This window comes from Rhinopithecus bieti, unplaced genomic scaffold (assembly GCF_001698545.2).
Source record: "Rhinopithecus bieti isolate Rb0 unplaced genomic scaffold, ASM169854v2 scaffold_71, whole genome shotgun sequence".
Lineage (NCBI taxonomy): Eukaryota > Metazoa > Chordata > Mammalia > Primates > Cercopithecidae > Rhinopithecus > Rhinopithecus bieti.
In genome coordinates, this window is record NW_016803101.1 from 316173 (window position 1) to 330924 (window position 14752).

The window sequence follows — 14752 nt, forward strand, 5'->3', positions numbered from 1 at the left end:
GGTTGCCTGTTCACTCTGATGGTAGTTTCTTTTGCTGTGCAGAAGCTCTTTAGTTTAATTAGATCCCATTTGTCAATTTTGGCTTTTGTTGCCATTGCTTTTTGTGTTTTAGTCATGAAGTCCTTGCCAATGCCTATGTCTTGAATGGTATTGCCTAGGTTTTCTTCTAGGGTTTTTATGATTTTAGGTCTAACATTTAAGTCTTTAATCCATCTTGAATTAATTTTTGTATAAGGTGTAAGGAAGGGATCCAGTTTCAGCTTTCTGCATATGGCTAGTCAGTTTTCCCAACACCATTTATTCAATAGGAAATCCTTTCCCTATTTCTTGTTTTTGTCAGGTTTGTCAAAGATCAGATGGTTGTAGATTATTTCTCATATTGTTTCTCAGATTATTTCTGAGGGCTCCGTTCTGTTCCATTGGTCTATATCTCTGTTTTGGTACCAGTACCATGCTGTTTTGGTTACTGTATCCTTGTAGTATAGTTTCAAGTCAGGTAGCGTGATACCTCCAGCTTTGTTCTTTTTGCTTAGGATTGTCTTGGCTACATGGGCTTTTTTGGGTTCCATATGAAATTTAAAGTAGTTTTTTCCAATCCTATGAAGAAAGCCAGTGATAGCTTGATGGGGATAGCATGGCATCTATAGATTACTTTGGGCAGTATGACCGTTTTCATGATATTCATTCTTCCTATCCATGAGCATGGAATGTTATTCCATTTGTTCATGTCCTCTCTTATTTCCTTGAGCAGTGGTTTGTAGTTCTCCTTGAAGAAATCCTTCACATCCCTTGTAAGTTGGATTCCTAGGTATTTTATTCTCTTTGAAGCAATTGTGAATAGGAGTTCACTCATAATTTGGCTCTCTGTTTGTCTGTTATTGGTGTATAGGAGTGCTTGTGATTTTTGCAGATTGATTTTGTTTCCTGAGACTTTGCTGAAGTTGCTTATCAGCTTAAGGAGATTTTGGGCTGAGACGATGGGGTTTTCTAAATATACAATCATATCATCTGCAAACAGGGACAATTTGACTTCCTCTTTTCCCTAATTGAATACCCTTTATTTCTTTCTCCTGCCTGATTGCCCTGGCCAGAACTTCTAACACTAGGTTGAACAGGAGCGGTGAGCGAGGGCATCCCTGTCTTGTGCCAGTTTTCAAAGGGAATGCTTCCAGTTTCTGCCCATTCGGTCTGATACTGGTTGTGGGTTTGTCATAAATAGCTCTTATTATTTTGAGATATGTCCCATCCATACCTAGTTTATTGAGAGTTTTTAGCATGAAGCGCTGTTGAATTTTGTCGAAGGCCTTTTCTGCATCTCTTGAGATAATCATGTGGTTTTGTCTTTGGTTCTGTTTATATGATGGATTACGTTTATTGATTTGTGTATGTTGAGCCAGCCTTGCATCCCAGGGATGAAGCCAACTTGATCATGCTGGATAAGCTTTTTGATGTGCTGCTGGATTCATTTACCAGTATTTTATTGAGGATTTTTGCATCTATAGATAGATAGATAGATAGATAGATAGATAGATAGATAGGAGGAGATTATTAAGGGAACTGGTTTGTGCGGTTATGGAGGCTAAAACCCATAACAGGCCATCTGTAAGCTGGAGACTCTAGGATGCCATTAGCATGGCTGAGTTCAAGTCTCAAAAACTCAGAACCAGGGGAGCCAATGGTGTAATTTTCAGCCTGAGGCAGAAGGCTTGAGAACCTTGGGTGCCACTGGTATAAGACCTGGAGCCTCAAAGACAGAGATCCTTGATTTCTGATGTCCAAGGGCAGGAGGAGGAAGGTGTCTGCACTCCAGGGGAGAGAGTGGGGAGAGAGAGGTGAGGAAAGAGGGAGACAGAGAGGAGGAGAGAGAGGAAGCGGTGAGAAGATAGAGGGGGAGAGAGAGTGAGAGAAAATTATTTTCTCTCCTTGTTTGTTCTATCCAGGCCCCCAGCCAGTTGGATGGTGCTTGCCTATGGTGAGGGCAGATCTTCCCTACTAAGTTCACTGGTGCAGATACCAATCTTCTCTGGAAACACCCCTCACAGATACACCCACAAGTAATGGAAAGAGTGCCTTACCAGTGCTTTAGATATTCCTTAATCTAGTGAGATTGATACCTAAAATTAACTGTTGCTGCAGACTTTTAATGAAATTGAATTGAAAAGCCAGGAGTAGGGTTGTAGATATTATATAACAATTTAACATATTAAGGTATCTTTTTAAATTAGTAAGGAGAGGAAATATTATTCCAGTGACCTAGAGGGCCCCGCCGCCTGCCCCTCCAGTTGTCTTGCCTTTCTGGACTGAGCCAGTGTACATTTTACATGTATTGATTGATGTCTTATGTCTCCCTAAAATATATAAAACCAAGCTGTAGCCTGACACATACATGACACATGTTCTCAGGATTTCCTGGGGCTATCACAGGCCATTGGTCACTCATATTTGGCTTAGAATAAATCTCTTCAAATATTTTACAAAGTTTGACTGTTTTTGTTTTTGTTGACAGTATTAGGGTAGATGTAATTGGGCCGAATATAGATTTTTAAGTTGAAAGTCATTTTCTCTTGGAATTTGAAGGCCTTGCGTCTGTTTTCTTCTGTTGTTACTGTGAGGCCTGATGCTATTCTGGTTTGTATTCTTTGTTTGTGACCCTTTTCTCACTCTCTTCCTCTCCAAAAAGGCTCTTGATCCTCTTTTTTTAGAATATATTTTCATTATGGAAAACTTTAAATGTATGTAAAAGTAGACAGAATAATATAATGAACTTAATATCCATAGTCAGCTTCAACAATGATCAATTTATGAACCATTATGATTTCCAGAAATAAAGGTTCCTTTATTTAAAGTTGCATTATCAATATCACACATAAATTGTTTAATGAAAATTACTGAATATAGTCAAATATCCAGACATTATTCAAATTTTAAATTATCTCATAAATGGCATAAATATTATGTATGTTTACAGTTTGATTCTGCATCTCAATTAGGTCTACATGTCTATATGTCTGTTAGTCTCTTTCAATCTACAAGTTCTCCATCTATGTCTTTTCTTTTTTCCTTGTAGTATGTTTTTGAACACACCAAATTATTTGTGCTACAGAGTTCCCACTGGTTGTAAAATTTCAGAACATCAGAGATAAGAATGTTCCTTAGAATGGTTCTTTTTTACTCAGTGTGCAGGACACGCGTTGGCTGTTTTAGCCAGGAAACTCAGTGTCCTTCATGTTCAGGAATTCTCTTGTGTTATTTCTTCACCATATCCTCCTCAGTCTTTTTTTCTGTTCTTTATTTGTGAGACTTTTATTATTCAAGTGTTAGACCACTGAATTGATATTTTACTCTTTTCTTAACTTTTTCCTTTCTCTTTGTCTTTTTGTTGTTGTTGATGTTTCTTGGGAGATTTGTTTGACTTCACTTTCTAATCTTCTAATTGAATATTTCCTTTTTTCTTTTTAATTTCTAAGAGCTTGTTCTCTCTACCATTTTTGTACTATCCTGTTCCTATATTATGACTGCAGTGTTCGTTTATTCAGTAAATATTTATTGGAGTGGCGGGCACATTTCTGGGTCATAGAGGTGTAGCAGAGAACAAAGAAAAGCCTCTTTCTTCTTCTTTTTTTTTTTTTTTTTTTTGAGACAGAGTCTTGCTTTGTCACCCAGGCTGGCGTGCAGTGGCGATCTTGGCTTACTGTGACCTCCAGTTCAAGTGATTTTCCTGCTTTAGCCTCCTGAGTAGGTGGAATTACAGGCGTGCGCCACCACGCCTGGCTAATTTTTTGTATTTTTAGTAGGGACGGGGTTTTGCCATGTTGCCCAGGCTGGTCTTGAACTCCTGGCCTCTAGTGATCAGCCTGCCTTGGTCCCCAAAGTGGTGGGATTACAGACGTGAGCCACTGCACCCAGCCGAAAGCATCTTCCTTCTGGAAGCTGACATTCCAGTCAGGAGGAATCGCGTATTAAATAGAACAGTGTGTAGTGTGTTAGTTGGTGATAATTCTGTAAAGAATAATAAAGCCGTCCAGGGGAGTTAATGAGTAATAGGATAGGATGGTTACCTGTTTGTACTGGTGGTCATGGAAGGCTAACTTGATAAGGTGGCGTTTGAGCTGAGACCTGAAGGAAGGAAGGGATTGAGCCTTATGGATATCCCAAGGAAGAGCATTCTAGGTAGAAGGAATAGAAAGTGCAAGACCATGGGTTGCAAGTGTACTTTTAATATTTGAGGAACAGCAAGTAGGCCTTTGTGACTGGGATAGAATGAGCAAGAGAGAGACTAGTAGGATGTATAGAATGGTAGACAGATCGTGCAGAATTTGGAAGGTCTTTTGTAGTTCATTGTAAGAACTCTGGTTTTTGTCTGAGAAAGCTTTTGGAAAGTTTCGAGCAGAGGAGTGGTATGCCTTTTCTCATTTATGTTTTAAAAGCATTATTCTGGACACTCTTTGGATAATAGATTATAAAAGACAGTTTTGGAGACTATTAAAATAATCTACTTGACAGATTATAGTGTTTTAGACAAGGTAGTAGTAGAGGAGGGTCTGTCTTGCAAAAATATATCCAAATTTGAACATCTCCTCCACTACTACCTTGTAGTAGATGATGTAGTAGAGATGGTCTAATTTGGATATATTTTTGCAAGATAGAACCCACAGAAATTGCTGATTAACTGGACCTGAATTATGAGAGAAAAAGAGGGAGTAAACGATAATGCCAAAGGTTTTGGCTTGAGCAGACAAGAGAATGGCATTTCCATTTACTGAACTCGTAAATAATACAAGCGGAGTAAGTTTGGGAGAGGTCAGGAGTTTGGTTTTAGATACGTTAAATTTGACATTCCTTTTAGACATTAAAGAGGAGATGGTATTTCTTTTATTTCTACAAAGGGGTATCTGCTAGTTTCAGGTTTGATGGTTATAAAATGGAAGAAGGAAATGGAGGAAGAATCTGGTTATCATGCTGTTTAGTATGCAGACATACCCCTGGTTTCGGTCTGGCGCACCCCTCTTCCTCTCTCTTCATGTGTATTTCTGTGTTCAGCTTCTGGTTCAGATTTATGTTCTTCAGATAATAAACCTTTGTGTGAGGACTAGGGTAGGGTATTTGTTTGGCTACTTGGGGTAAGGGTGGATGCCTTGAGCTCTAACTTCTTACGGCGATGAGTGAAAAAAAAAACTTTATTGAGATGTAATTTGCAAATTATAAATTTGTCCATTTAAAGAGTACAATTCTGTGGTTTTTAGTGTATTCACAGCATTGTGCAACCATCACCATAATCAATTTTGGAACATTTTCATCACCCAATAAGAAACTCTACTCATTAGCCATCACTTTCCTATTCCCTTTTCCTCTCAGCCCTAAGCAACCACTACTTTCTGTCTTTATAGATTTGCCTATTCTAGACATTCCTTACAAGTGGAACTATAATATATGGTCTTTTGTGACTGACTTCTTTCACTTAGCATAATGTTTTCAAGGTTTATCCATGTTGCAGCATGTATTAGTGCTTCATTCATTTTATGCCTGAATGATATTCTGTTGTGTAACATGTAGTATATATTTTGTGTCTCTGTCCATCAGTTGATGGACATTTGTGTTTGTATTTGTCAGGGTTCTCTAAAGGGACAGAACTAATAGTATATATGTATATGTGTATGTGAAGGGGAGTTTGTTAGGAGAAGCGACTTACATGATCACAAGGTGAAGTCCCACAATAGGCCGTCTGCATGTTGAGGAGCAAGGAAGTCAGTCCAAGTCTCAAAATCTCAAAAGTAGGTAAGCCAGCAGTGCAGCCTTCAGTCTGTGGTTGAAGGCCTGAGAGCCCCTTTTTAGCATTTTATGTGCTTATTAGCCATTCGTATATCTTCTTTGGAGAAATAGCTATTTAGACCCTTGTCCTTTTAAAAAATGGATTATTTGTACTGTATATATATAAATCACAGTGTACGTCCAAGAGTCTAAAAATTGAAGAACTTGGAGTCTGATGTTCCAGGGCAGGAAGCATCCAGCACGGAGAAAGATGAAGGCTGGAACACTCAGCAAGTCTCCTTGTTCCCCTTTCTTCTGCCGGCTTTATTCTAGCCATGCTGTTGTATAGTATATTAGCTGATTAGATGGTGCCCACCCAGACTGAGGGTGGGTCTGCCTCTCCCACTCCACTGACTCAAATGTTAATTTCCTTTGGCAACACCTTCACAGACACACCTAGGAACATTACTTTACATCCTTCACTCCAATCAAGTTGACACTCAGTATTAACCATCACAATGTTGTTTCCACTTTTTCAGCTGTAATGAATAATGCCACCATGAACATTCGTGTACAGGTTTTTGTGTGGATATGTTTTCAGTTGTCTTTATTATATATCTAGGAGAGGAATTGCTGGGTCACATGGTAACTATATGGTTAACATTTTGAGGAACTGTCAGGTTGTTTTGTACAGTGGCAGCACCATTTTACATTCTCACCAGCAAGGTATAAGGGTTCTAGTTTCTCTAGATCCTCATCAACAGCTGTTACTGTCATTCTTTTAAATTATAACCACTGTAGTAGGTGTGAAATGGTACCTCATTGTGGTTTTGATTTGCATTTCTCTGATGATTGATGATGTTGAATATCATTTTTTGTGCTTATTAGCCATTGATGTATCTTCTTTGGAGAAATAGCTAGTTAGACCCTTGTCCTTTTAAAAAATGGATTATTTGCACTGTATATATATAAGATGCTAACAATGGAGGAAACTGGATGTGGAGTATGTAGATGGACTTAACAACAGAAATGCCAATTATGAACTTGGCAAAGATAAAATTCCTCATACTCTAACTACACATGGTTTATTTTTTACAAGATTAGAGAAGGAATAAAAATATGAAATTATATTTGAAATAATATTTTAACTTATTTTTTTCTTGTGCTGACCATCTTTTTAGGCCAGTGAATTCAGGATTTCATTATATTTTATATCATTTTAAATACTGTGGTTTGCAGATGGCTTACTAAAAAAGGATGAGTGGGCAGGAGCTGTGACTCATGCCTGTAATCCCAGCACTTTGGGAGACAAAGGTGGGCAGAGCACTTGAGACCAGGAGTTCAAGACCAACCTGGGCAACATGGTGAAACATCATCCCTACAAAAAATAGGAAACTTAGCCAAACGTGGTGGAGTGTGCCTGTAGTCCCAGCTCCTTGGGGGGCTGAGGTGGGAGGATTACTTGAACCTGGGGAAGTTGAGGCTGCAGTGAGCTGTGATCGTGCTACTGTACTCTAGCCTGGGCAAGAAAGTGAGACCCTGCCTCAAAAACAAACAAACAAAAATTAGGATAGAGTTAATGTTCTGAATATTAGAATTTAAAAGATCACTTAGAAGTCACTTAAGGATGCTAGAAAATTCTATCATCACTAAAAACATTTTATTAATTGTGTTATAGTTGTGAGGCTGTACTATGTAATAACGACTTTTTTGTTGGTAGGGTTCTTGGTAAGGCAATTTTGACTCACTTAAGAAAATATCGGCTGGGCGTGGTGGCTTATGCCTGCAATGCCAGCACTTTGGGAGGCTGAGGTGGGTTTATCATTTGAGGTCAGGAGTTTGAGACCAGCCTGGCCAACATGGTGAAACCCCATCTCTATTAAAAATACAAAAATTAGCCAGGCGTGGTGGCGCTCGCCTGTAATCCCAGCTGCTCTGGAGTCTGAGGCAGGAAAATCGCTTGAACCTGGCAGGTGGAGGTGGAGGGTTCTCTGAGCCGAGATTGTGCCTCTGCACTCCAGCCTGGGTGACAGAGGAAGACTCTGTCTCAAAAACAAAACAAAACAAAAAACAATAAAACACACACAAAATAGAAAATACCTAATACCTAAACTTTAAGGTGTGGTTGTGCACAACCCAGTATTGACTTTTTTCCTGTAAAATACTTAATTTCCTCAATATCTGTTTTATTGGTTGATGTTATAGGTATAATATTATTTTAGACAAGTTTTATTTTACTCTGTTTTTTTATTCACTGCTGTGTAAATACTTTTGATAATACCAGGTCTCTGCTTTTGAAGAACTTGAAACTTTGAAGGTAGTCTAGATAGTCTTTATTTTTCTTCTATTTATAAGAATTTTACAAGTGGAGAGACTTAGTCTTCTAACTTACCTATGATTTCTCATATTTAGATTCTTTTTAAAAGCTTTGCTTTATATTATACATTATATGTTGTGTATTAGTTAGTATATTTTATATTGGCTGTTTGACCACATAGTGACATAATGAACAAGAAGTTACATTTCTGGAGAGCATTTTGTGTTAGTTTTACACTCAATTACGGAGACAATCACTACCAGTAATACTAAGTACTTAAGTAATTGTCAGTCGTATTTTTAAAAGAATTAAGCTAAGATGGGATAATAACAATAAAGAGGAAATTTGTTAAAATTTTAATTTAATAAAGTACATTATTTAATATCAGCAACATCAAACTAAAGCAACTAATAAAATAGACATTTAACCTAATGAATGTTTTAATTCTAGTGAAGCTTTTAACATTTGCATTTCTTGAAAGGTGATTTTTTTATGTGCCTGAGCCAAAGAAGTTTTGTATATGTGAAACATATATATAAAATAATTTAAAAATCTTACAAGGTTTATATCACTGTGTCTTAATCATCTTAGCATGGATCAATGCTTTCTTAGATTAAAAAAAAAAGCAAACTCCCAATCCAATTTTATAAATGCAGTACTGGATACCATAGAATCAAGGGAAAAGTGAACTGGAAAAAGAAATATCCATGGCTTTTATAAACCTCTTTACAACTAGGGGAGTTTATTATCATGGGAAATAAGCTTCACTCAATAAGAAAAGAGAAAAGAGAAGATGCAAACCTAATTCTGAGGGAACTGAAGAATCTTCTGAAGATTATGGTAGAGAGAGAACAGTCTTTGCAAATAAATTCTGAATTGCTTCTGTCAGTCATATTCTGTATTACAGTAACATAAAAAAGGGCAGAAGTAGCATCTTTCTCTAAATGTGTACTACCTTCAAGTGAAAAAGGAAAAGGAAATTGTATTTTACCTTTCATAATTGTTGATAAAGACCACCTTGTATGATTCATCTTTTTAAAGCCATCATGTGTTTGTAGGAATCATTTTCAAAGGTCCATTTGCGTAGATTACTGACTATAAAATAGGGAAATGATGAAATCACCTGTGTTATGCAGTCGTAGGTATTGCACATTTAAGTGCAGCATTTTATGTTCATAATAAAATTTAAGATTGGAACTTCAGTTAAAAATTTGGTAAATACTAAAGTTTTTGTTGCCCTAAAAGGTAGAGATAATTTTAAAGAAGGTAAATTAGTTTATTATCATGTTACTCAGAATTTGCAAACACAAATTCTGTTCCTGATATTTCTTATTTTTATTATCTGTGGGTTTTTTGATTATACCTAAAAGTAATAAAACTTTTTCTTCATTAAACTCTTTTATAATATGAGTGGTATACTTCATTTCTTGTTGAATAAAAAAATTACGGGGTTCTCCAGTTTATTTCTGTTGTCAGCCTATTGCCCCCATATATCCCTGCTGAAACCGTTAAGGCTCTGTTACCATCCTCAGTGACTTTAACTTTGAATTTTCTACCGTCAGAACTGCATAGTTAACCACGATCAGGATGACTGGCACAGAGAGCCCTGAATCTTTCTATGTTCTGTGCTTTATATAAGCCTGTTTATGTAAAGTAATCTAGGGGATTCTGGAAAACAAGTATGTTTTAGCCATTAATAAAACAGTTACAGATGAATTGTAGTTCAGAGAAGTAAGTAGAAGGAATATCCTTTAACGACAAATCGATTTTTGTCTACAACACAGGTCTTTTGCTTACTTATAATGGAAATGCTTATAGATGTGTCAGGACCCATTTTGGCCTTTGGGCCAAAGACCTAGTATGGCATCTGGCATATAGTAGTTTCTCTATAAATGTTCCATTCTGCTTTTTAGTTGACCTCTATAGTAAAATAAGTATCAATGAGATCATCATGAAAATCTATTCATTTGTTTTAATAATCTTTTAAGTGTTTTATGCAGTCGCATTTGTTTAATGGGATTGAATATAAATGTAAAATGTTTGGACTTCTATGAGGGTAGAATAAAGTGGATAGGACTTCCTCACCAATTCACTTCCAAGACCAATTGGACTTCCTTCCTGTTCTCTTTTACATTGTAGTTCCCATGTTCTGAGTCACAAAGCAGCATTAATTTTGCCTCTGAGTTGTTTTTCTAATGTACTGTGCTGGCCACATGGAAAGTAGGAGAGCTACTTAAAACAAACACCGCCTTCAAATTAGAATGCCTTATTAAGATTTAAAATATTATGTATCATACGAGGCCTCTTTTGTAGAATTTATCATGTTATTGTAAAAGTCAAATGAGAAAATACACGAGACCTCTTTGAAAACTGTAGCATATTAATATTTAACTCTAGGCATAGTGTCCTCAGTGACATTGATGTAAATACACTCTCTCATGTAGAAGTGACATTAGAAATATAAATGCTTACATTTACATATAAAAGCCAACATTAAAGGTCAGACTAATTGAATAATATTATTGCTTCTTAAGATGTTAGATTACAACAAAGATGATAAATAGTAAAGGGCCTATAGACAGTTCTTGATTATGACCCTTCATTGTATGACTCTAGTGATTAAGTGATATAATATTGTGATGCCTGTTTTACAAATGTTTATCAAATACTTGGAGACTGTGACCCTTTGAGGCATCTTTTTTGGTAATAAAAATCCTTTGAGACTTTCTGTTTAAGGGCTCAAAAGATGGTGTTAACAAGTATATCCCCCTTCCCTGCGCCCAGGTAAAGAATAAGTGTTTAGTTAAATATTAACATGCATGTAATAAAATATTAACAGCTATTAAAATGTAACAAAATAAAATATACTTAGCATTAAAATAAACATTATAGAATTAATCAGTCTGTGATGATTCAGTCCCTTGGAATCATCTTTTTGTATATGGATTATTACTGTATTTATTACTTACGAAAACATCTATTAATGGGAATTATTAGGTGATAAAATGTGGAAAAATAATCATGTTCTATTTACACAAGTTATTGATATGTTTGGGGCAAACTTTGTGCAACTAATTAGGAAACTGTAATATATAACACACTCCTGAGGAAATCATTAACTAGTGTGTACTCGTGATAATTCATCCCTTTTTTCTTGATGTCTGTTTTAGTGGACTAAATTTCATATCTAAGTTTTTCTGCTTGACTGATTATTTTAAGTTCATCAAATCCTCTAAGCTGGATGTATTTGGGGATAAAAGAATGTAGTAGAAACTGTTTTGTTTACTCAGTCTTTCAGCAGATTTATTGTACATATATGTTTTCATAACTTGTTTTGGAAGAGGCCCATGGAAGCCATAGAACCAAATGTGATGTGGAGAACAGCTGGGTATGTTTGGTTAATTCTGCTGCTGAATTGGAGTCTTCAGCTCGTGCCTGGTTTATAATAAAGTAACATGTATCAAACAGTTGGATAGGAGACATTCTTCTCTATATTGCCCTCTTCAAACACTGAGAACTCACTTACCTTAAGTGTACTAGATGATCTAATTGGGCTTAATATGATTTAGTGAGAGATAGATTATACCAAAAAGAGGTTGATTAACACCTAGTATTTACTAAAATAAAAATCTCTTGGCAGTACATAGCTGTAGGAAAGGACATGGCAATCAGCTTATAAATGACAAAATATGTGATAATTTTGTGTTACGTACAGAACTGTTGTTTGGCTAGGCGTGGTGGCTCACGCCTGTAATCCCAGCACTTTGGGAGGCCAAAGTGGGCGGATCACTTGAGGTCAAGAGTTCGAGATCAGCCTGGCCAACATGGTGAAACCCTATCTCTACCAAAAATACAAAAAGTAGCTGGGCATGGTGGTGTGTGTGCTTGTAGTCCCAGCTACTCAGGAGGCTGAGGCAGGAGAATCTCTTGAAACCAGAAGGCGGAGGTTGCAGTGAGCCGAGATTGCACCACTGCACTCCAGCCTGGGTGACAGAGTGAGACTCTGTCTCAAAAAAAAAAAAAACAAAACAAAAAACAGGACTGTTGTTCATAGTGTACAGTACATAGTACAGTGTAATACCTGTGTTATAGGCAAACATGTATATAGTTAAATTAACCTGTAGTATAAATATATATACATATATATATGTATTTTAACCAGAATTTTGTTCTACTTTCTGCCCTTTCTTTGTTGATTACATTAGGATTGAATGCCTGTGAAACAGTTTATGAATGTTACACTAGTTCTCTTAGGTGGTATTGGAAAAAATTATTTTGAGCAGCATGTTGATGTTCCTCTAGCACCCTCTGCTGGATTTGAGAATTAATTCATTGGACTAGAAGATTAAAAAAAATTATTAAGAGGCTTAAATTTAATTATGTCTATCAACAAACCCCTCTTGGAAAGAGTTTGTTTAAAGATTTGAAGATTTTTTGCTGTCCTTACTGAGTAATTGATAGTTACAGTAATAATAAGCATCTTATAATTTTCTGACATTTCATTTAAAGTGAGAAGTTGTGAAAACAACTACGTTATCTCCCGTTGATTATTTCAACCCCCTGTGTTTTGCTCTAAGCAGGAAAACAGAACATCTTCTTGATTTTGGAGTGAAAACCAGATCATTAATTAACTAATTAATATATATACAAGAAGTGAAAACTTGAATTGTGGATTCATTACAGAATCACTGAATATTCTGCATTTTAACAAAATATATGACTATCATTTTGATAGAGAAACATATATGCCTTTTGGAATCTGAGAAAATATTTTAACATTGTTATCCTGGTTTCTTTTCTCTCTGTGCCCTTTACTTGCTTTTAAAAAAAATTTTATTTCCATAGGTTTTTGGGAAACAGGTGGTGTTTGGTTACATGAGTAAGTTCTTTAGTGGTGGTTTGTGAGTTTTGTTCCTTTACTAGCTTTTAAAATCATTTATTCTCAATCCTATGGGCTATTTCCTTGTGACAGGCTGGACTTTTTTCTGACTTACAGAAACTAAAATGAGTATACTGGGTACTGAGAAAACTGACTTCAGTTCTTTAAGGGCAAGAACTTTATCCTGTGGAGTGTAAGTTTTTTTAAAGAAAAAATTAGCATTGGGCCCCCCTAGGATGATGCTCATTCTGGTGTGGGCTAAACATAAGAATTTCTCTGCTACAGTATGCGTCATGCTTTATATCTACAACCTCTGGGGGACCCTTGTTCTAAGGATTCAAAGTCAGCATTTAGAAATAACTTTTTTTCCACAATGAGAATCAGAAGCTTAAGTTGGGTAGCTGTCCCTTCTGGACATTCCAGTCAGGGATTCTTTATTTTTAAATTAAGATACAGTTCACATATCATAAAACTCACCCTTTAAAAGTATACAATTCAATGCTTTTAATATACAACTATTACCACTATCTAATTCCAGAGCATTTTCATCACCCCACTAAGAAACTTCGTATTCATTAGCAGTTACTGCCCTTTCCGTCTCTCCTTCTCCCCTATCCTCCTGCAACCACTTAATATACTTTTTGTCTCTGGATTTGCTTCTTTTGGACTGTTCTTATAAATGAAATCATATAAGATGTGGTCTTTTGTGTTTGACGTCTTTTACTCTTTTATATATGTCTTCAAGGTTAATCCATGGTATCACATTTATTGGTACTTCATTCCATTTTCTTGCTGGATAATATTCCATTGTATGGATTCACAACATCTTGTTTGTTCATTCATCGGTTGATGGACGTTTGGGTGCATTCCACCTTTGGCTATTCTGAAAAATGCTGCTATAAACTTTTGTGCATAATTTTTTGAACCTGTTTTCATTTCTCTTGGGTAAATATATGGGACAGGAATTGCTGGGTCATATGGTAACTCTATGTTTAATTTTTTTGAGCAGCTGCCAAGCTGTTTTCCACAGCAGCCAAACCATTTTACATTTGTATGAGTAATATATGAAGTTTCCAGTTTTTCTAATATTTTTCCAATATTTTCTGTTAAATTATAGCTATCTAGTGAGTGTGAAGGTATCTCTTCGTGTTTTTAATTTTCATTTCCCCAGTGACTAATAGTGTTGAGCATCATTTCATGTAGTTATTCGTCATTTACATATCTTTTTTAGACAAACATCTAAGTCCTGTACTCATATTTTGAGTTGTCTTTTTATCGTATGAGTTCTTTTTTTATTCTGTATACTAGAGCATGCTCAGATATATGATTTGTAAGTATTTTTTGCCATTCTTTAGGTTATCTTTTCATTTTCCTAATAAAGTCCTTTGATACACATAAGTTTTTTGTCTTTTAGTTTTAATTTTATATTGTTACATAAAATTTATACATATTTATGGGGTTCATGCGATATTTTGTTATGTGCATAGAATGAAATTATCTAGTCAGTAGTTAGGCTGTCCATCATCTTGAACATTGATCATTTCTATGTGTTGGAAATATTTCAAGACCTCTCTTCCAGCTATTTTGAAATATACAATACATTTTTGTTAACTATAGTCACCCTACTCTGCTATCGAACATTAGAACTTATTCCTTCCGTCTAACTGTATGTTTGTACCCATTAGTCAATCTCTCTGCCCTGCCACCCACACCCCGACACCCTTTCCAGCCTCTGATAACTATCCTAACTATCATTGTACTCTCTACCTCCTTGAGATTAACTTTTAAAATTTTATATATATATATAT

General features: G+C 35.9%; 1 protein-coding gene across 4 annotated transcripts in view; it reads left to right on the forward strand.

Moving 5' to 3' along the window:
- Positions 1-14752, forward strand: part of CCDC171 (coiled-coil domain containing 171) — a 399071-nt gene that overhangs the window by 68291 nt on the left and 316028 nt on the right. The gene's annotated exons all lie outside the window — the stretch shown is intronic.